General features: G+C 39.6%; 1 protein-coding gene across 2 annotated transcripts in view; it reads left to right on the top strand.

The window, feature by feature from the left end:
- Positions 1-22,602, top strand: part of LOC110831562 (motile sperm domain-containing protein 2) — a 367,668-nt gene that overhangs the window by 108,744 nt on the left and 236,322 nt on the right. For both annotated transcript variants that reach the window (XM_087347503.1, XM_087347506.1), the window contains exon 2: positions 16,694-16,805. The gene's annotated coding sequence lies outside the window, so the exon portion shown is untranslated. The remainder of the gene's footprint in view (positions 1-16,693; positions 16,806-22,602) is intronic.

Raw genomic sequence — 22,602 nt, 5'->3', positions numbered from 1 at the left:
CCTGTAGGATAGTTTCTCCACTCTTGGTTTACAGGCCGTTGATAGATGTCAGCACGAATACTTCCACAATGCCTGTTATAGATATCGAAATACATAGTTCATTTTGCCACTGATAGAAGCACGAATAGTTTATCTAGCAATTAATAGATTTTATCGCCATGGATAATGACGTCACAAGAGAGGATTTTGAATTACTTCATGAACATCATTACAGAATTTTTAAACTTTACATGCGAACAGATGATAGCCATCAAGAACAATGACGTCACCATACGTGTGCATGGGATCATGGGTAATGGTGCCTTCATCGCCTGACTTCAACTTTAGACATTCGTCAGATTGGAAGTAGTTACGAAGCAGAGTGCATTGCGCACGACAACGACCACAGTCCGCGACTGTAATCTTGAGACTTGCAAGGAATGCAGGAAGTCCGTAGCGTTAAAGGCAGACGCTGTCTCTCCTCCTAACCCCCGCTGGTCCCGTCTCATTCTCCTTCTAGCCCCCCCCCCCCCCCCCCCAAGTTTCGTTTTGTCGCCCGGGAAATGTTCTGCGACATTGGCCACCCGACGCGATGTCCCCCAGGTAATTTACAAACTTGTTTTATTTTCCACTGTTTTATTTTGGAGAGTGGACGCCGCGACGGTTCTGGGGGCGTTTGGTTTGTCCTCCCCCCATTACGATATATATTCACATGCATAATTGTTATTGTTACGGGTTGTGACACCGTGTGGACTTGTAGGCAGATATCGGCGTTTTGAATGAACACAATGTCTCCATTTTCAGAGATAAATATTATTCATTATCTGAAATATTCACATGTGATTCACAAGACGTTCTGGGACGTGGCTATATTTTCGCCTTCTTGTGATTCTTTAATAATATTTTATAAATATATTTATTATTACCGTTCTCGTTCCTTTTTATTCTAATATAGGTGGCTAACGCGACTGTCCGGATCGAACCAGGGACCTGACTTTTGCTAATGTAATAGCCTCATTACAATGAGAAACTTCTTCGACATAATCCGAGTGCTAATTTTAATTAAAAATGAACACTGATGATGAAGGCATTGCTTGCCTACTAGTCCACACGGCGTCGTAACCCACAAGAACAACATAAGCAAATAACATTCAATTTCCGTGAATTCACTGCCCGTTATTATATACGATTCGTATTCACATGTAGGAAGCCAGCAGCTGGAGGTCTAATTGGAATTGAGGCCCGGAGGTTAGGCTATTTGACATTCAAACCAACAAAACTGGATTTAATTGATATAGTTTAGGCAATTAATTTTATAATACGATGTATGCATAATCCGATAACACGTCTACAACCTTTGCATTAGTTCAGAAACAATAACGAACCGCAACTGTTGAATCCTCCGCGGTTTTATCCTGAATGTCTTTCGGACTTCGTTCCAGGGACAAGATCTGAGAATATCTCGCCGAGACTTTATTTACTAAATGACGCGGAACGAACTTCAGAACTACGCAGAATGATGATAATGAAGAGCGAGTAGATAAGTGCTGGGTGGAAAGGAAATATATACACACGCCATGAAAAACACGAGGCTCTGTCTGATGAAAGTCGGGAAGTTGGACTAGAAGAGCACGGAGGCGAAACTAAGTACACTTTCCCGTCTCGTCATTCGGATACACGAGAAAGCCAGCGCACAATGGGAGCTCGAAATGCTGTGGAAAAGTTCAAAAGGAATTTGGAACGACGATAAGAAATCAAAATCGCATTTGCGTTGAACTTCGGTGAATGAATGCAAGCACGCGGTTCGGAACCATTTGGCGTCCTCTGGTACCGAAAAACGTGAATATCAAGACGTAAAAATTATAATTTTATATTTTGGTCTCTTAAGTTACGTTCAGAACAGATTTCGAGGGCGTTTGAAAGCCGGGTGCTTAGGAGAATATTTCAATCAAAGTTGGATAAAGTGATAGAAGATTGGAGATAACTGCGTAATGAGGAGCTTCACAAATGCGAAGATGTTTATGAATGATGAGTAGACATGCATTTGTTAGTCCTCGCCTCTGTTCAAAATTATTTCTTGTAATTCACCTGAAGAGACTGAGTAAACACATCAAAAACCTCACTCGGGCAGCATCCAGATATGAAGTCGAATCCATGACCTCCAGATTATGAAGTACGCGTCGAAGAGCCAAAGTTCTGCTTCTACGGTGACTTGATTGATACTTCAGGCTGGCAAGAACTTACCAGGCGACCGCGATGTCACTTCTGCTCTTACCTGAACGTCGTGAGATAGAAATGAAGATGGCACTGACGGATGGGAATTTGCCTCGTCGCCTGCAGAATAAATCCTTCAAGGCGACTGACAAGGGACCACAGAAACAAATGCTATTACGTTCTTAAACTTTAAAACGTATTACAACAGCACGTTCTGTCACAGATTTATCTGTTGCTTGGCAGAGAGCAGACATTCACTTCAATCTCCACCAGCTATGAAAGTGAAAGTGATTTTGTATTGTTACTTTCCCATTACGATAAAGAATATCTCGCATCCCTAATGCTACCAATTATTTCACATCTCTTGACTAACTGTAGTCCTTGTTACGTAGTTGTTAGTTTTGGTGCCCACGGTTTCCAAGAACGAAACTGCATCAGTTAGCAGTGAACTTACATGAAGTTCACTCACAGGAACGGTTTCAGTCAATTTTTATAATGGCCAGTGCATCTTTTCCGAACAGGAAAATGCTTAGATAGACTATTTGTTTTATTTTGTTTTGTTTTAATTTGTTTTTTATTTAAATACGTCTATAAGGAAGGGTCATTCGGCAAAAAAGTGTTACGAAAAAGGGAAACGAAAAAGTGTAACTTCATTGTTATGTTACCTAGGAAACGTCATCTGTTTACTCGGCATTGTTGTTACCTACGAAACGTTACATTACTTTGCATTACATCCAGCTACCACAGACCCATCTTAAGCGTAACTAATTCAAGTTAAATAAGCAATGTCTTAATCAAACTTTACTCAATTGTAAAGCATGTATAAAGGAAATATTTAGAATAAAGCCAATATATAAACTTCCTTTCCGTATAGACGTATTTACGTCAAATTCTCCGGAACCGTGGTTCCACTGACAACTTTTGTTTTATTTAATATATACACTTATTAGCGATTTCATGTGAAGGGGCCTTTGTATTGGCAAACATTTTAACAAAGTATTCAATGTTAATGCAGCTGCCTGGTTGATATCAGGACTTTTCCTATCAGTCCACGCCAAAATCAGACCTTCTGATGGCGTCGTTAAACACATCATAAGCAGATAATTAATTAATTAAGACCAGACCACGTCGCCGTTGGTTTGTAATCTGTAACGAGATTCAAAGCAAGTTGCCAACGCGTCTGTGATCATTAATAGAGCCAGCTACGGCGAAAGTTTGGTAGAAATGCGGAGTTGTGTCTGCCTGCCATCTCTGTCCCGTCTGCTAGAATGGCTCCAGGAGAGATTTTCCTTGCGTCTCGATCTGGTCTCTGGTTTCCGCTAATGATCTGGATCACTCGCTAAGTCTCTGTATGTGCGTAAATGTCGCAAGTTTAGGGATAAACTTTCACATGTACTCGTCTTTTCGTGTTTCGGTGAATCAGTGACGTAGATTCTGGCCTAATGGGCGCCTAATTACCCTTTCAGTTTCCTTGTCGCCCGAACAGACGTGTTCTTCTCCCACTGCCAACGAAGCCTTTCAATTACGGATTGATATTTCATGCCTTTTGTTACGTACACAATTAAGGCCTGCCAATTTTTATGACCACTTCTAATTATCATATGAATGAAACCGTAATACAGGTTTGGACTTACTCTTACTGGGGTCTTCATAGATTTTGTGCCATTTTATTCGCAATTGGCTTAGCGATTGGTAACCTCCATTTTTTATATTGTCGGTTCATATGTGCACTACTCCTTAAATATAGAAGTAATGTGTCTGAATATGAATTGTTTATATAACGACCTTAATATCCGTACTGTTAATAATTGGAGACAAACGAAGGGAAAATATCATTACACCAGAGACGAAGTAGCTCACTACATCACGTTTTTGTGGAGTAACTCTTAAAATAAAACGCAGTACAAGTCAGTAGAGGCAGTTACCGGAAACAAAATGTCGGACGCAAATCAAAATGGGGACTCGTAATTTTATCGAGTATCAGAGGACAACAATTTAATGTTCTGCTAAATTTTATTTAAGTGCAATTTATTTAAAGTCAATAACTTGAGTGAGCATTAGGCGTTTATTCTGATGTGTTTAAAAGTAGTTCTTAACTGATCGCTACAATGCACGGTGCATTAGCGTAATGCATTTTCATGAGTCCAGAATGCTTCTGAAGCTTCTTAGGATTTCCACGAAAGCGACACCCGAATCCAGCATAAATCTTTGTTGCCCCTTAATTTATTTCCCTGAGCTTCGTCAACCCGCTGATCCTGTTACTGCCATTAACGTAATTACTTTTATTAATCATCACAATCGACGTTTCTCCGTTCATCGCCCTATTCCTCAGTGTCTAATATCCTCATTATTCTCCGTCCTCTCTATTTCGTGATGTTTACTGACCCATAAGCTTCTGAAGAGCCCAACTGCAAACCAACTACAAAATTAATCACTGTGCTATTATCTGTTACGAACACGCCCCCTCCCCCAACCCTTCTGAAGTCATTATATCCAATTTTGTGTGCATTCTCCGTCGTTATTCGCTGTTACCCTCCTCAGTTTTATCCATTCCTCTGTTTCTCCGTTGTCTTTACTGGTTTCCATTGTCACGTTTTAAATCTGATAGTCTAAGTTTCTCAAACTAGAAAGCACGAGAAATTACAGATGCACAGATGCAAAGAAAAATGTTATTACTCCGGGACACGATATTGAGTGAACGTTTAGAAATTTGATTGGGCGAAACAAAGAATAAATCTTCACAGGAAAACTGTTTCTTTGTATTTTAATTTCCTGACGAGGCTTTCAGTTCCTGAGACCCCTTTAGACTTAACAGCAAGAAATTGAGAAAAAGACTCAGAAAATCACAGAGTGATAATCTTTGTATTCGTGTGAGAGATCGATTAAACGGAAGCCATCTTCGGAAATTTTGAACTTGAAAAAAAATTACAAGCCAAATCCGAATCACTGATGTGCTCACTTACAACTAAATATTCATAGTAGTTATAAACGTGTTCTTTTTTTAATCAATACAATAGGTTGTGACATATAGACGAAATCTGAAAGGGCTGTATTGGCCACCAATTCTCTGCGGTATTGGGAAATGTGGACCACATTCAGCGACGTTTCAAAGGCCCTTACTGCCTCCATCATTAGGGCGATGATCGCCCTCCGAAAAGTTGGTAAACTTCTACAAGTCCAGAAGACAGCCATCAACATACTACTTCCGCTAAAAACCAATTAAATCCAATCAATCAATCAATTAATCGCTTTAGAAATACGACCGATTGCAACCAGGCACTGGCATGATCCCCCACTTTGCTGCCTGGTGCATCATCGTACAACAGCTCTTTGTTATCTCTGGCTGGCTGAAATACAGACCTCGGATGATTCGTCATACTAAACAGACAATATTAAGACAATAATATCAAGAGAAATGAAATGGGCGGGGAATGTAGCACGCATGGGGAAGATGCAATGGGGAACGTTCCAGAATGGTAGTATTTTATTGGATCTTAGAGAGACGAATTTTTGGGACTGGACGTGGACTAAAGGCAGATTTTCACGAATAGTAATGAACTTTCAGGTTACATAAATCGAGGGGAATGTCATCACCAACTCTCCGAATATCGGCTTCTGTCATACAGTGATTAATTTTATTTGGGAGCCATGACTAAAAAACCATGGAAAAATATTGACAAGTGGATTAAAGTCAAGGTCGTATTCTACATTTGGCATTTCGTGGTCGGTCGCCATCTACACGCGTTCAATACGATTCTCTCCTCGTTGGGGGAAAACCACGTGGTATTTGTGGCTGACGCTGGCCCCGCGACGATGCTTCGGATGCAGAATTCACGTCCTCTGTAAACTCGTAACTTTCTTCAGGACAAAGTGCAACGTGTTTGTGTACAAAAGGGCGCGCTCAGAAGCCTGTTATCGCCGTCCGTTCACTCTTGAGGCTGCTTTTTACACCACTTAATAATTCAGTCTGCACTCTGCCGTGTCCTTTGTGCAAGACCCAGTTCTACGTTTTGGCCACAAGTTTGCAAGGGAGCGAATTGTGGTCTAATATTACGCGACTATGACAGTACCTGATAATCTTTTGTTTGAAAACAGAATTAAAACAAACGAAGTTCCATAAGCTATTAATCATTTAATTAGATATATTGCAAAAATTTGGAGGCATATGTTACAAATTTGGTTTTATCGTAATATGGAGGGCTAATTGTGGGAACCGAAGTAAATTATATAATTATTAATAGCCTATAAATTAGGGATATCTAGTGGTATACCCCATAAATAAATTATTTAATCTAAACGTACATGCGGTGTGGCGCATAATTAATTATCCCATTTGAAATAACTGCAGTTTTTATTATTTATTATTTTTCAATTTCAGAAATAAAGTAGAGGCTTGCCAGCAGTGTGCAGTAATTTCACAAACAATTGCTCAGTTCCATTGAAGCAGAACGATTTTTTGCTTAAATCTTAGCCCCCGGAAGGCCGCGAGTTGTACTGAGGCAGGGCTTGCGTTTTCCTGCGTGCAAGACTCACCAGGTGCATCGGTTGTAGCAAAGAGAGAGTGAAAACCGCCCAGAATATTCCCGACCCTTCCTATACGTAATCAATTACGCGCCTTTGTGTATAACACTAACTTATCGTCATTTTAAAAATTCTATTACTCGCGTCGTGTACAATTCCTGTTCATTTGAGCAGATCACAGCCGTGAACATTGCGAATGACGCAGTTTACGAAGGATCCAGAAAAAGCAGAATTGACGTAAATTTTCCTCTGCCCCTATAACATAAAGCATTAGCACAGATTGGTTTGGTATTTTATATTTTTTTTTACCTTCAGTTTCCAAATCGAATCAAAATTTTAGACGCTTGTATTTATGTGGTATAAAAAGGCTTTTACCACAAGATACAAACCCTGAGTCGGGAAGTCTAATGTCGATGCTTTTAGTTTCAAATATCCAATAAGGAAAATAAGGAAAAACTCTCGTTCGCAAAGAAATGCTCCAAGTGAGGTAGGGAGCTAACTCCCACTTATGAGTCATGTGCTCCATATCAGTTTCGAGGAAGTTGAAAATAAGTAGAATTTATGGTATAATAGGATTTCAGGTTTAAGGGTTCGGATCTTGAGAACTTAAGTTTGGAAAACAGAGTCGGCTAGGCAGAGAGCTGCAATGTGCTTCGTGAAAACTGAATAAACTAAAAGACGAAATGAGAACGTCACGCGAGTCCAGTCCCAAACACCAAAGTTTACGTGCTCTACGTTTCCGAAGGTAAAACCCACAGAATCTTAATAACTTCGTGTGTATTCAACGTCACGGCCATGTGGTTCGTATTCCCCAGGTTGGGTCGAAATCTGTGTCCCAAGTTAACTGTCCTGACTGATGTGTCAACACACAGACATTACAAGGTGACCAAACTATTAACAACGTAAACGCTAACATCAACTTTAATAATATAACCACGTCCTTGAACATGAAAAACATTGAGTCTATTCTTAAAAGCGGGCGTGGCAAGTATGCACAGATCGCAAGAAATATTAAATTTATTTGTCTATTAATTCTTTATTTTAAAAAAAGGTTCCAGCAATTCAGACTACACAGAGTGTCCCACAAAAGTTCTGCCAGACGCCGGGTGCTTATTCATTTGTCAAGATAAAATTAAGTTGTTTTAATTTAAGAAATTAAATAGGTTAATATAAATAGAATTTATATTATCTTTACGGTTTCAAGAGCCCTCCTGCTTTAGCTGCACACATGTTAGCTCCTTTTACAGATAACGCGTTGGTGTCCGTTTGCTCTGAAATTGTTTTGAGCTAATGTCTGCAAATTCTCCCGACAGAAATAGTCCTTTATAAAATCCCACGAGTAGAAAAAGTAAGGGGCGCGTAGTCCGGCGAACGGGGTGGCCAGGCATGCGCATCTCCACAACAAATATAACTTCAAATACTGCGTAGGTTTTAGACCGAAATGAGTTAGGGCGCCGTTGTGTTTCGTTTGGCCTGGAGAAAAACTTTTTCCAACAGAAATGGACGCTCTTCCTGCAGGAATGCAAGTAGCAGTCCTTTGTTCAACATCCCTCAGGAATAAATGACAGGTGCTCTTGAAGGGTTGTGGGAAAACAATGATATTACGATGCTGGGAATATATTTATCAGGTAGCTGCGTTAATTCTGCATAATTTACTAAAAGAATAATGAGTTGGAAAGAGCGTGAAAGGAAATTATCGTGCTTTGGTTTTCGTTACTATCCCAGCATCTGTCTTGTAGGACCGGGGAAGCTACGAAGGGCCTAAGTAACGATTCCCTTTCTTCGGATCGAGAAGTTCCGAACAGGAAGCATTTGAATCCTAACCTCTCGGCGGCATTTTCTGTCAGAATGATTCAAACATCCAAGGAGATAAAAAATATCAATGTTTGCCACATGCAGATGGCACCCAGTTCCAGTGAAAAACACTCTTTTCTCTGAACGTACGAATGAAAGTTAGGAAATGAAAGGAAATAGCTCAGCGGTTATCAGTCTGAAGCCCGTAAATATGTCTTGTGCTGCCTACATACATTATTTTAATACTGAATCAACCTGAATGATAGAAAAGTAATTATCGCCTGCATAGGTTTCAGTGGATAGTTAACAGCTGTAAGAAATCAGTAGATTAAATAAAGTATACGTACACATAATATGTAAATATGTTCCCTAACATTTTTAATACATCTCAATAAATTGCAATAAAGTGTCCTCATTTACAACGTGGCTATCGGCGAGTTAGTACAAAAATGAATGTGGCCCAAGGTCTTGAAAAGTTGTAAACCCCTGACGTAGTGCAAAGAGTGAAGTTTAGGTGTTGGGCTTAAAAATGGCGATTTTCCTTATGCATATTTAGACAGCATCGTAGATTCTGCTCGGAACGACTTAAAGTGGTCTGCACGTGGCCTCACGAGGCAAATGGAAATTGTCGAGGTGGTCTGTTTGCAATTCACGTCGCATATTACGTCCATTAAGCAATTTCGTTTCAGACAAATGACGGCGATGATGATTTCCAGGAAGGAGTTGGAGATGTTCTTGCCGCAGAAAACATAAGTAACTTTCTTGGTTGTTGCTTAAGGCGTGCACTTCATACAAGTTCAGAGGTGAAAAGCTTACACAAAATTCTCAGTGCCATTTTAAGTAATAATAGAACTTTCTATGTTGTTTAAAAACTTGCCATATTCAAATGTATCTCACCTTGTTTTGCTCGAGATATCGTGGATTTCACACTCGCAGTAACCAACTGGATTACCTGTTCAGTACAAAATGTGCAGATCCTGTTCATACAGTAATGTCGGGGAAATATGTTAAGCCTGTAGGTTAGCGTTTCTAATTAGAGCATTCAAACAAATTGGAACTTAGAATAGTACTATTCAGAACAAAGCGTGCTGCCTGACCAATTAAATATGAAGGTTTATGACAATGATGTGTTGTTACAATCACAGACTTATCAATCATCCTAATTTTATTGATAAGACGTTTCGGAGGTTATAATTTGTCTCTGTTCTCGGGGGGCCCAACCGACAGAACTAGTTCCTGCCTCTAAACGACACTTGCCATCCAACAGTGGAGTAACACGACATTCCTTGCTGAGCTAAACCATTGATCCCTTCTTACGAAGTGCAAGGATGCGCTTAGGCTAACTGCGTTCTTGTCTTCCCCGAAGTTCCGACGAATTCCGACCAAGGGCTAGTGCTCCCACCACGCAATGCGTCTTTTGCGAAGAAAGAACTTTGGTCTTATGGATGTCTGGGGACTGGACTCATAAAGGTTGTAATCGCATTAGCTGAAAGCCACTGCTGTTGTTGAGGGGGAAGTAAAATCACTTTGGCCGGAAGATCTGTGATTGGAGGACTCGGGCCAGAACTTTTATCGGGCAAATCCGAATCCCCGCATTAATCTTCATGCTCCAAAGTCGTTGTATGTTCTTATGTAATATGTTTGTTTGGTTAGTAATGCTTCATGTTATTGGACGGATTTTAAAGGATGGCAGATAATTAGGACAAAACTCCTCAGGTTAATGCCTTAGTGTTCTTTCTTAAATTAATTAGATTTGGTATTCATTTAGATTCCGGTATAATTCCTAATTTTTTATTACGTTGGATTAGGTTAAGTTACATCAGTACTTAAGTTAGGAATTTAGTATCGTGCAGCGTATTTGGTTTTAGAACGGAGAGTCAAACGACGAACCGGTGGGGCGAAGTCTCACATGGAGCTCCAGACGCCTTCCCCTTCAAGGTTAGACCATTTCTAAACACGAGATGTTTTCTCTCTTTCTGTAATTCGTAAGCAGAAGCTAACCTAAACTCTCACTCGTGATGCGCTTAAGCCAATGGGATTCGTGTCTTGGCTGAGAGCCTTAGCATGTTCGGACGAGGCGTCTTTGGACTGTTGCCGACGTGGGAGGATGGTCCCATCAGATAATTTGTCCTTGACGAAAATACCCTTGATTGAATTGGCGTTGAGAGTTGAACCCAGAAGAGTTAGGATAGTTTTGGCTGAAGGCTTCTGCGATTTCCTCCATGATTGGGGGTAGGCGGGGCCGTGTCCCTTGTGTGGGATCTGCAAATGAACAGCATTTCTCACAAACCGGGCTAATCCCTGATAAGACGATGTTACAATCCAAGCAGTGGTTCGGCGTACTTTTTAAAAAACACTAATTATCCTTTCATTCTACAATGTAATGTCTGAAACAGATACGTTGCAGGCCTAAAACGATAGTTAATGAAACCACAAAACCAATTAGTAGTGGAAAAGGATCCCAATAAATCTGTGGTCATGCTCACTAACTGAACTTAGATTTTATAGCTGTCTGCATTTTGCAATGTACTGGACGGCCAACTTCAGTCATTTTTAAGCCGAGAGTCTCCTTCGTGTCTGTTTACGAAAATTAAGTATAAACACAAATATTTCTTTCTGGTAATATTACATTAAGTTCTCCTGTGTCGTGAACATTAGTCCCGGGTTGTTTACGTAGAACCAAAGTAGAATTGCTGTAGTAAATTGTCGTTAATGGTGCATGTTCGAAGCAGGTGCACGGCTTCTGTATCGCGAAGTTATTATATCTACTATTGCCGTTCGAATTAACCATTACTGCCAATACCCAGCGCAGACTATGAATACTAAATGAGGCATGATGCAGATAATTTCTGTTCTGCCCGACTGTTGCAACGCTGCCCTGTTAAACCGAACGCTATACCGAGAAGGGGGGGGGGGTATAATAACACAGATAAGGTTTCCAAAGTTGCATCAGGTCAAATATCGCTTCGTTCGCCTCATAACAGAATAAAGCTTCGGAAAATGCACACGCAAGTAAAACATTTCGCACAATGAAACATTCCGACTCACACTGACTTAAAATATTCCTATATACACTGTCACTTGAACGTGTGACAACTGTACGCGTTTGGCTACGCGAAGCAATAAGCAGCGAATTACACGATTCAAGCAGTTACGTGTTGAACCTTTCAATGCGTTTTGTGGCTTCCATTTAAAACAGTTCTGCAGTCCCGTCCTTCTGAAGTTAAAGTAAACTGGAAGGCTCAGTGGTTAATTCTGTAAAATTTAATTAATTGCGGGGTGGACATGAATGGCCGATCCCCCGACGAAGTAGTTTTACCAATCGCAGAGATTATTCATTCGAACTTAAACTAAGTCTCAAGTCCTGACTAACTCCATCAGAAGGTAACAGTTTTCTTAGCCTAGTCAAGATATTCCTCACCCGGACGTTCATTACCGTGTTCACAAGAGCCACCAACGTTCCCTGTCCTGAACCAAATGGTTCTATCCCTCACCCAAAACCACATTTCTCTTAGATTCATTTCAATATTATAACTACTCCAGTACGTCATCCTATTTGCGTTGCCTGTTTCGAGGACCTAATTTCGAAGTCCATAGTGTTTCATGTTTACAACACAATTCCACACAATTGCAATATTTGTGGAAGAATTGATTTTAGTATGTTCTCTACTGACAAAGAACACAGGTGTACGTAAACAGCAAAAAGTTATGCAAAACATATTGTTCCTTGCTTTTGTAAATAAACTATAATGTCAAAACTTTGACGTATAATAGTAGAATACGTTAATTAATATTTTATTTTCCATAGGAGCGAAGTCGAGTAGTTACCGGCTGTCAATCTTATCCTACATTCTCTCAATTCGAAAACGTTAGTCTAGTCCTGAGTTTTTGTCAATAAATTCTGAACTCGAGATCCTAACTTCGACACTCGATATGAAATTTGTGTCACTGTGGGTTATTCCGACACCATGTTTTGTTACAGATAAAGCAATGCACAAAAATTCTGAGGTATGTGCCATGACTTATGTATGACGAAATTATTTCTTAAGTATGCAACCAAATTCGGTTTAACAGATAAACGTCTGAATAAATTAGTAAATTCGGTGGTTTAATTTTATCACCGAAACAATTTTTAATGTGGAAGGACACGAAAGCATTGAAGAGTGTGATGCGTGTCTATTCTCGCATCGACTTAATATAACACAACCTGTTTCCTCAAAAATGTCTCAAAATTTCAAAGGAGTTACTGATTTTGCAGTGGCCTGTAATTCCACTGATATGTAAAATTTTATCACATGTGTTCTACAGACTCATATTGCAGATATCAGAAACACTGGGTCGACACATCGCAGTTTATGTAGAAACTTGACATCGTTTCGGAGGAGAAACTTTATTAATACACTACGTCAGACTTGTGCTTGAAAAATTGACGTAGTCAAAAATATCTCCGCCTTTCTTTTCTACTTTCGCAAGAACTTTGCCCTAAACACAGTCCACACTCTCACAAAATATTGCTTCGAGATCACGTAACTTACGCTCCTGTCCAGCGCTAAGTTTGCCGAATGGTCTCTTCCGCCCTGCATCTCCGCACACTTTCCCCCCTCCCCCGCGCCTTTCGTGTAAGCCAAAGCCGGATTTTATTCCCATTATATTTTATCGGCATTTTTATATTCTGAGAAGAGTGCGTCTACAAATTATGCAGACTTCCTTTCGCAGTACATCTGCTATTTGCTTCACTTGAAGATGATTATGAAACGAATTGTCAATAGTGAAATGGATTACTGGATGTCTGTAGCATTGACGCTGGTTGGTTGAACGGGAGACAGAAGAAAGTCCCTGATAATTTAGTTACTGAAACGCACTTTGGTCAGAATTTAACAACCAACAAAATATTTGAGCTGTTTAACGCGCTATAGCAACATCAACTGTTGATAAAATATATGCAATGTATTCGAATCAGTGATAATTTATCCGGTTTATTGGCAAAGTTGATGCATCTTCTGCGCAATGCCAATCACGAGAGAGACGCAAAATTCATTTTAAGATGCCTTGGACAAAATTAAAAGAAATATAGTAAAATATAAATCAGTCCGTACCGCAAAGAGAACATCATACCTCACCATTACAAAAATAAAATGGTGAGTGTTTGTTTTAAATTTAACGACGCCCGTTTAGAGTGAGAATCACACGAAACCCACATATAAAAAATAAAAGACTGTTGATTTTTTAAGCAGGTTGAACTTTAGGGAGTTAAAACGAGTACATGGCTAATGAATAAAACAAAGAAGGATTCTTAACGCCAGTCGAAGGAAATTATATATACGTACGGCCGGCCTAGAAGTAAAGAGGAACGTTCTTTCACTGTAGCACGGAATAACTCCCCACCACGCGACGCACGCCAGTGTAACTAGGGGGGTCTCTGTGAAATGACAGTCTGAAATGACTTTCATGAAATGCGCGGCATCCCAGTGCCGGAAATAAATCTGTAATTCAAATTAGAGCTTTGATAATCGGAGAGTTTGCATCATTGCTGAAATCAGTGTGCTTTTCACCAAATATGAGATACATTTGAAAATATTGCAGGTTAAAGTGTAATAGTGTAATGACATCGCACGCGGCAGACACCACAAACCGTGGTATTTTTATAGACTAGGCTATTAAATTAATTTCGACTGTACGTATCACAATTTCGAAAAAGCTTTTAGGCCATCTGGACCATAATCAGTGCAAATTAAGTAGATTGCGTTCCCTCAAAATAACAGTAATTGAAACTAATCAGTGCTTCAGGTGATTTAATGGTGAGTTTAAAATTTCAGGGCGAAGAATGAACATCGAATAATTAAGTAGGATTTGATATTTTCACGGCGGTGAAGCCGAAGTTGGCTGTCTTCTGGGTTCTTGCGCCGTAGAAGGTTACCGACGATTTAGAGGTCCTTGCTGCCTCCACCGTCAGTGCCATTAGTCTGTACATACAATTCACACGGCGCTACAACATCTTTAAGTGAAAAATATTTCTGTTTTTTTTTTTTGGCGAGTTTTATTCAAAGAGTCGAATCGAACGGTTGATGATTATTATTTAAAGACGCACAAGGAATATTTTTGTTCTAACTTTTCTGTAGCTACGAGACATAATTCCTGCAAAATGTCAATACTGGAATTTTATATGCAACGTTCCAACTTCATATTTAAATAAAACCAGTATTTCAGTTTGTCTATGTTTTTATAACAGTAGATCATCGCTTGAGATTCCAGGTCAGCATGAAAAGTTAAGTAAGAGTGCTCGTGTAGTATTGTAGTTTGCATTTACCGCAACTATACATACCAGTTTCATCCGTTTAAATTGCAGAAAATAAAAATAAATTTCTTATACGAAGAAACGTACAACACATATGGTAGAATACCAAAGCGAAGTGTGAAACTAACCATAATATTAAGAGCGGATACTTCATTCTAGATTTTTCCAAATGCTCCTGTCATTGAAATTATTATCTCCTCTACCCTCTCCCCCGGAAGAGCTATTACATCTGGTCCTGACTTCCTCCTTAGATGAACTCACCTATTTGTCATGGACAGGTCGAAACTGCTCTCAGGCTTCGTACTTCCACTGACCGCAACTTTAATTCTGCTGCAGCTTCTGAGAAAATTAGCCGCTTCGAGTAAGACGGTGAATCAAAGGCCATCACGTCACAGCACACGGCCGTTTTAACCTCTCCAGTGTAAAGGTTACCGTCGTTTCACGCAATTTATCGCGAATCGAAATTCCATTACTGCCTCAGTAAGTCTTTATTAATATTATCGGGGCCTGTACCAAAATATCCACCTACAGGTACTAACTGTCACGCTAATGACTTTGTGATTCAGAGGCCCCGTTGCAACGCAAATGGCGTCCCCTAATGGGACTGGCCACTCTGTGCCACTGTAATGATACACTTTGTGCAGAATAGCATGTTACAAGGGTTTACGACTGCCTCGCTGATGTACAAAATTAATTCTAACAGCGTCTCTGCCGGCGCACGATATTTCTGGTGGTAGACGTCTGCTTTGGAAAGAGTAATATTCTCTAAGCTACACTTTGTTTGTTTGTTGTCAGTTTGGTAGGATTTAAGGCAAACTCTAAACCTCAGATAATAAAGCAATAATATGCTACGGATTACATCAAGAGAACGTAAGAAATGGTTAATTTTCAAACGTAGCACCTTCATCATCACTGATTATTAACGAGGAGATCTTTGATCACGTTGTAAGAGAAAATGTAATTTTTTTTAATCACAGAATGTATATTCAAAAGCTAGGCAATTTTACGTAATTATGTGTGTCTTTCTGTCCATCCCAAAATACCAATCGTATTAAATAACAAATTTGTCATTGAACTGTGTATTTTTTACGATCCATTACTAACATAGCATTTGTCGTGTGAGACACAAATTATTCAATGACAGTTGAAGCAATTAGTATAACCATTAACTTGGCATGATTAAGACAGTAGGCTAATTAAAATGCTAATAATTTTGTAATCAATATTAAATTAGAGTTTCTGATTTGAGCTTATAGCAGCCGGTGTTAGGTTATATTTTAACTCAGATCTTATGGTATTTTCGTTGGGTTTGGAATTCAGTCATTAGAATTATATCATCGTAGAGCACGTCTACAAGCTTTAAGGACCTACGTAATAATGATATTTAGTTGAAATTTAAGTGGGACTGATTTATCTTGTGTATTTATCTCCAATCACTTTTTTATGCCCTGCGCTGATGGTCTTGAAGAGGCGCGTCTGTGTGAGGCAGACGCCATGCGTCGCTGTACGATTCGTATAGTTCGTCCTGACGTCATCGATAGAAAATGTCATGAGGAACAATCTTCCGACAAGTTTCCTTCCACTTTTCCCAGTTGATGCCACACGCATTTTAATTGTCTTTAAAAGTAAAAAGGCCACAACAATCTTATATTTTAAGTTTCCGTATAAATTACACGTGCGCCATTATATATACTGATTTATTTGTATATATACTTAATAATATTTTAGATATACTTTATTATTCTGAGCTGATAAACTTCCTACACTTCAAATTCCATGTGCCAAAGTTGTTTCCGTTAAAGTTTGGTTTTTAATTATTCTTACTATATTATTTAAATATTCATGCGGAAATAAGAATTATTAATTTGTGTAATTTTATATATGTTGCAGATTCCGTTTCCGAATTGAGAGGAAATATATTTTGCTTGTCAAAAACTTCGGGACCCCCTGCATCATGGCACTTTGCGCGAGTCTCCGAAGAACGGCTTCATATACGTCTGAGGTAAGCGCACATCCTGCAAATAAAAATACACGACTAACTCGTTACAAGATGTAGTGATTTTCGGTCATAAAAATCGCCAGAGTGAAAATAAATTGGAATAAAATAATGAAGTATAATTTATGTTGTTTAGAATAACACTGACCATCAATTTTAATTATTGGTTTTCCGGATAACCGAGTACAGCGTTTTCAATACTTGACGGTTATAATATAATTAGTTCAGCTTTGTTGTACAGTAAATAACTGAGACCAACAGCAAATAAGCGAAAGCTAAACACCGATGCAAATTAATATGTTAGCGCAGCCCAGAACACGGAAAATGCAACACTGGATAGCGTAATGGAAAACTGCTACGTATTGTTGGGGAGACTGGGGCGTCATCCCTATTATGCGTTCATTTATCACCTCGTGAAAATTCATAAGCACTGGCATGGGTTATTAAATTTGCATCCAGTACGGCTCTCCTATTGCTGCCGTGTGCGTTATCTTCTTTTACGAAATTTGTTCACGTACGTACGTACAGCTGCATTAATTAACATCGTGATGTTAATTAATTCACATCTTTTGATGCACGTGCCATAATGCCGTCTGATTGTTCCAGCGGAGTAGAGAAACAGCTCATCAAATGTGATTCGCTTACAGTATTTATCGGTGTTTCTGCCGACTTCCAAAAAGTTTAAACTAGGCACTATTTTAATACAATCAGACGTGATTTATCGCTGTAAGTTACAATTACATCAGAAGCTACGAGTCATCTGTGATAATGTCCATGGTATGGCGAATGATGGAAGAATTATTTATTCAAGTAAATTGTCTCCACAGTTATCAGGCTGATTCCCAAATGTAGAAGGGCGAACGACTCCAACGGTTTTATGAAGCACTGTAAAAACGTCATATCATTAGCGTCACGCAGTCCCCATTTGTAGGCGTTCTTTACGCTTGGGCTTTGTCAGAAAATGCCTAATGGGCTTGTCCTGTCTCCTTGTATGTAGGCCATGCCTTTGGAGACGAGTCCACACAAGTTTTTTCTGACTTCCTGCGTGAGGAACGCTCGTATTGTCGAGGTGGCGGGACGATTCTCCGCCATTACGAAGTGATCCAACGTCCTCTGCAGTAACTGCTGAAGGCAGCGCCCCTGGTGGCGTCAGTAGGACAGAACAGTCACAGTAGCTGTTCTTTGCTTCAACCAAATTTTAAGAACACCTAAAATTGGATACCGTATCACAATTTCACAGTGGTAGTTTTTTTTAATTTCATTTTCTACATTCGGAATTTCCAGCGTGAATGCTCGAATAATGGTCCTCTGTGATCACGCCACTATCAGACATTTAATAAATTATTCGTGATGCCGTGTATCACTAGCAATTTGAATTACTCTTACCATCATCTGCGGCTGTGCGGTGAACGGTCTGTGGTTCGAAATATGCGTCCTGCCAAGTCGAAGAGCTAATCGCGCTGTCATTTTTCTGAACCCATATAAAGTATCCGTACTGCTATGTGCTATCGATCATACGAACTATATAATATTATGCCCAATTGTTGACTTTTATAACTAACTAACTAACTAACTAGATGACTTACCGAACCCGAAGGTTCATCACCGAATTAACCAAAGCCCTCCACCGGACCGTGTCCTGGGCGTGCCGAAGAGTCCGTCCGGTTTCGAGGCCTGATTATCTTTCTCGTAACAACGCTGTATTTTTACTGTGAGAGGTTGTTAGCCTCACGCCCAACCCCCAAGCTGGACGACCACCCCTCGATCGCTGTCCGCGACTGCTTATTCAATATATTCGCAGCTAACCTCCATACCTGGAGGCCGTCTCTTTATCCGGAACCTGAGGACGCGCCATGCGGTGGTGACAGGGACCCAGTAAATGTACAAAGCAGACCTCCCCAATCTTGTTCAGTTATATCAATAATATAAAATATGTATAAATAATCGAAACAAACGAAAGCTATTAAATATAAGTAAATGCTAGAAAGGAAATCAATGATGTCTGTATTCCGAGTTCTATACTCGGGTGCAGAACTATACCAATGTGACGTGTGGACACATCAATCTATAAGTTGCTTAGTTAAACTGCGTTTCCTGCTAACCGCATAATGTACACTTAAAATTTTGAAAGAAAACATGTTTCCCATTTCTTCGAAAAAAAATTTTTTTCTTCTTAGTATTAAATTCGTTAAACAATGCTCATCTTTCAGCAATAAATAAAACAAATACGTGTATACGCGCTCGTACAATAAATTGTTGGCTTCCTCTTCTACAATCACGGATTGATAAAATAATTTTACACAGAGATTTATGTGTTAATGCGATAGGCGCTTCCTTAAAACGTCCCGCGTCGCAGAAGACAACAGAAACGTCTTCCCCTTACACCGCGTGCTGCCAAGTGCTCTGTTGCGTTTTGTCCCCAGACGATGGATCCTACGGAATCGAATTTGTGTCTGTACGTATTCATATTTTTCTAAGACTGAAGTAACTGCGCCGTGGTTAAGAGCGAGGAAGCTAAAAATTATAATATTTTGCCAACTGCAACAGTATTTCTGAGTTTTGTAACAAAGTCAAACGATTCGCTTTTTAGTCTTTGTTTGTTACGGAGAACTTGGAGAACACCGACCACAGCACCGAAGACTCACAAGCACTTCCTGAGTCCCGAAGTGTTGTTGCTTGTCAGGATACGCGATGCTCATCGCTTAGAAACAGCAGCAAAGGACATTTTCGTTGAGAAGCGACGCTGGAGATTGGGCACACGTTCTGTTTGTGAATACAGCTTGTTCGCACCTGCGCAGTTCTTACCCAGCTGACGTCAGGAGCGGCCTAGCAACAGGGGTGACCTTGATTCGAGTTTTTGGAGGGGTGCTTGATTTTGGTTTTGCACAGAGGTATTTGATTTTTGCTGGGTTGGTTTTTAAATGACACTTTTTCTATGGGTACTAAGAATTATAACCTTGAAAGCAGTGCCCTGTTTTAAAACTTCCATGAAATTTATCCAGTAAAATAAGAGACATTAAAGGCCTTGAGTATGTTTTTGTAAGAAAGACAGCTTCATAAAATCGTACTGATCCAATCTTTCTCATAGAGACAGCTGTGGGAATCATAGGACGCGTATAGATTCAACTCTATAGCTCCTTTACTATTAAGACCTGACTTTTCATTTCAGTTTTCCTTCATTATTCCGTATCACAAAATGTCGATAAAAACTTATATTTGATTTATAAATTTTATACTCCGGCGTTGTTATTACACTACACAGTAACTACGCTGTATGCTTGTAACTCACTGAATATGTTTTTGTGAAAACGTCTGTCTTTTAATCATGTAAGACACGACTCACGTGAACGCGGTATTCGTGTGAATTATTTATGAGTAGCATCCTTACATCTACGGCTGTAACTCGAGTGTTCCATCTCCCGCATTTCTGAACAAGGGAAAATATTGTTTTATAACACAGTTTATATTTGAAAATGACAGTTACTTTCTGCGAAGACTTAAGTCTCTGTTTAGATTTATCACCTCTGAAAGAGATGTCATCTCCGAGATACTAGCCACTCCTGGTGGTACTGAAAACAATTGTACGGACACACGGGCGTTTCTTCTAAAGTACCTTTCATTTCCTGAACGTTCTAAAACCCGCTTTGCCTGCATCATAACGATGGAGGCAGTAAGCGCCTCTGAAACGTCGGTCAATTCCTTCCAAACATCTCACAAAACAGTCATCTTAAACAATGCAGCTGAAAGCAAAATCTTCCTTACTACAGCCACGGCTTCAAATTTACAAAAGTGTACATTATTTCGCATATTTCTAGTTCCGTTATTTATATAGACTAATTCTTTGCGTCTTAGCTTACTGTCTCTATTTCGAAGGAAGTCCAACATTTTGTCCGCCCCCGCAAGCACCATTCGAACAATTCTAATTTTGTAAGATCAGGTACGATAGCCATGCCTATAAGTTACAACGTGACAGTGCGAGGTTCTGAGGTGGGACCTACACTAGGACCACTTCATGGAAAATCTTCAAATTTTATATTTAAGCTTATCATTGTAAAATATAACATCTTTGTTATTAAGGCATTAAGTTTAAAGTAAAATGGCATAGACGCAAAATTATGCAAATCTGCGCTACAAAAAATCATGATAATTAAAAATCAATAATTACGTAAATATTACTATAATTTTCTGTTGTTGCTAATATCAGGACATTGAAGTATTGGATATTGACTTGGCCCCCCAAGAAATAAGTCTGAGTATCTAATATTTTTGTGAAAAATTATCTTCCTCCTTTGAAACAGTCTGATTGGTTTACAGCTAATTAATAAAATAAAATAATGTTACGTACGTCAGCGTTTGTCACAAGAATTTTCTACTTATTAACACTTCTACTAGTCTGACCGATTGTGCATAAATTCTATTTGATCAGCGGACCTGCAAATACTAATGATCCCCTCCTTGCAACACAGTGGGCCTTGTATTTAACGAATTTAGAATCCTGGATCATTGGAACGGCGATGTATGGCTATTACATAATACCAGGAATATGTCAACCTACAGCCACATAATCGCGACTGATTCGTCTGGATGTACAGGGCACGAAATGCAGCCAGATATATTACCAATCATATGATTACGGCACCACACATCCTGGGCCTTGTTCCGGTCGACTTCAACCACTTGGAAGCGTTAAATAAGCTCTCCAGAGGACGACATTCTAATGCGAATGTTGGGTCAAAGCCGAGGTTCGAGTAACTGAGGTATGAATTCATTTCCTCGGTAAACGAGCGGGTGGTTCATCGCAGGAACAAACCCATTCAGTCCCTTCGGGGATTGTGTGGAGAAGCAGACTGTACGTCTCTTGTGCCCTGTTCTTTTGTGCGTCTGCGTCGAAGAAATAAATACGAGGGTAATAAGGACCTGATCTTCCTTGCATGGGTTGAGATGCCTCGAAGGAATGATTTGAGGCGATAAACTGAGTTAAGTTCACAGTTGGATGAATAATAATTCTGCGGGGAAAAGCCACACAGACGCTTCATCTCAGTGTGGATTCTTCGCCACCAAATTCCTTGCTTAAAGGTCACATCAAAATCTTAACGCGGTTTCAACACGAACAGCAGAGCTCAGACCGGCCGAGACAGTTCATAACACCCAGCACAGTAAAGCTATGCTGTACTGGCGACTTTTTGGCCTTGCGGGAATGGGGGAGGGGGTGGGTTAAACTCTACCCCGGCCTTCCAGCTGGAAAACTGGAGTTGTTTTCAAGTAGGCCACGACATTCGCCTTCCGTTTTAGTCACTTTTAATCGCATTGCTAATTTCCTACTCCTTTGAAATGTAAACAACAATTCTAATTTCATCTTTATGTTGGAACGTGGGTTAAAGATACTATAAAATTTAGATTTGAATCTTTGTTCATAAATCAGAACTCCAGAAGCATTATCACCTCTTCTGAATTAGTTGATTCAGAGGCTACTTAAGAGGGGACTAAAATTTCTTCTTCTGTACATTGTATTTTCAGATGGGAAGGTGATCATACATTTGCAAGGAGCCTTATTTCAGGCCAATACCCAAGAATTTAAGCCCGGGCCTATTGCAAAAAATTAACTTCGATATCGCAAGATAACACATCTGAAAGTTTAAACGAGACAATTCAAATATTTGGATTGGCCTTTGTATTTAGGCCTGATAACTGTATTAATTGTGTGTCAGACAGAGGTCATAACACTCGTGTTTCCACGACCGCATATAACAAATTGAAGTTACAGGCCTAATAACAATTACAACATTATTTGTTAGATTTGAGG

Source organism: Zootermopsis nevadensis, unplaced genomic scaffold, assembly GCF_977971745.1.
Source record: "Zootermopsis nevadensis isolate Lab colony 2312 unplaced genomic scaffold, Znev_1.0 Znev_ptg000011l, whole genome shotgun sequence".
Classification (NCBI taxonomy): domain Eukaryota; kingdom Metazoa; phylum Arthropoda; class Insecta; order Blattodea; family Termopsidae; genus Zootermopsis; species Zootermopsis nevadensis.
This window is presented reverse-complemented; position numbering and strand designations above follow the sequence as displayed.